General features: G+C 44.2%; 1 pseudogene; it reads right to left on the bottom strand.

The window, feature by feature from the left end:
• Positions 1–1,072, bottom strand: part of LOC113455960 — a 3,923-nt pseudogene extending 2,851 nt beyond the window's left edge.
• Positions 1,073–1,606: the final 534 nt, after the last annotated feature.

The raw sequence follows: 1,606 nt of genomic DNA, 5'->3' as shown, positions 1-1,606 counted from the left end.
TCCTCCTCTTCTTCTTCTTCTTCTTCTTCTTCTTCTTCTTCTTCTTCTTCTTCTATTCTTCCTCCTCCTCTTCTTCTGTCTTTATAATTTACAAATTAAATTACAGAGCAGCTTAATACAGCATGAGATGGGAAGGAGGAAGGAGAGTGGAGGGAGTTGATCAGCTCTGGACTTTCTTGTCTGCCTTTACCTTCTCTTGTGTGTAGTCAAGTCTTCATTGCTGCTCTCACCCAGGTTTGGATCAGGTGTTGGAGCACACATGTAAGATGGGCTCAGGTTCTGATGGATCCGGGGCCACCAGAGCTCTCGCTAGCAGTTATTCACAGGCATTGAAGGTGGGAATGAAGGCATTACCATAGGTGATAGTGACTAATGAGGCCACAGAAATTTAGGTAGAAGGTGGAATAGGCATCATAGGTCCAGTGAAGCTCCTCTTTATTATACCTGTAGAAATGCAGGAAGAAGATATGTATGGGCAGATTTAATAGATGCAAGCAGGATGGCAGGGTCCAGTTCTCAGGGTAACGGGTCAACTTTAAACTATTCAACCATAACTGTGCAAGTAGTTCCAAGCCAGAAAGCTGCAAAGGACCAGGAACACAATGTACCACGTCCACTCCTTTGCATGGAATATTCAGGATATCACTGGTGACTTCCACATCCAAGGAATATAGAGTGTCATCATGGGAAGCTGCAAAGGACCATGGGCATAATGTATTGTGTTCAGCCCTTAGTACTAATGTTCAGGATCTCATTGGTGATGTACACATATATTGATTATAGAGTATAGTCGTGGCTAGGAAGTTCTTGTCTTAGTTTCTCAGACATGACAGCCAGGTGTTCTTCCATTATCTGGTCTCCTGATTGGGTGACATGGAAAGGGTAAGATTTCTATTGGAAAGGTATTAAAACCCCAGGACAGGGGTAAGGAGGTCCCTCCTAAGTCCATCTAGACAGCTGCTGTGCAACTTGGGTCCTCCTCCCTCTTTCCTAGGAGAATAACCACCCACAGTGAGTTGAGAGCCTGAACCTGAGAGCAAGGTGGTAGGAGAGCCTGAAGAAGAGGGTACATGATAAGATGTGGGAGTGTGAGTTACCAGAGAAAAGGAAAAGATGGAGAATTGGATGGATTAGAGTGGGACCAGATAAGTGGGAATGGTTGAATTTGAGGAGAAAGCTGGGCCTGGGGTCAAGCCTGGTAGGCACAGAGACAGAGGTCAAGGCCCAGCCCTTGTCCTCACCCAGATGGTATGTGGTGTTCTTCAGGTGAGAGGAGCCTTCTATGTCCCATTTTCTCACTAAGCAGCATGCCCCTGAGCCAGCTTTGTGAAGGGGAAAGAGAATCACCTCTGCTTCTTGATGTGCACACAATGACCAACTGTCATTCCCCACATGACTGACTGAAGCTTTGGACTTTGAGACCAACTAAATCCCCCTTTCAGTTGCTTTTGGCATGCATTTTGTGACAGTAATGTGGAAATTAAGTAAAAAGGCTGGTAACACGTAAAGATGAAATATTCATAGAGTCTGAATTATGTATATTATTGTGGTTTTTTTAATTTTTTTTTTACTGTAAAGGAGCTAAGTGCAGAGAGATATTTCATTG

This window comes from Microtus ochrogaster, chromosome 1 (assembly GCF_000317375.1).
Source record: "Microtus ochrogaster isolate Prairie Vole_2 chromosome 1, MicOch1.0, whole genome shotgun sequence".
Lineage (NCBI taxonomy): Eukaryota > Metazoa > Chordata > Mammalia > Rodentia > Cricetidae > Microtus > Microtus ochrogaster.
The sequence above is the reverse complement of the archived record's forward strand: the minus strand, read 5'-3'. Positions and strand labels throughout refer to the sequence as shown.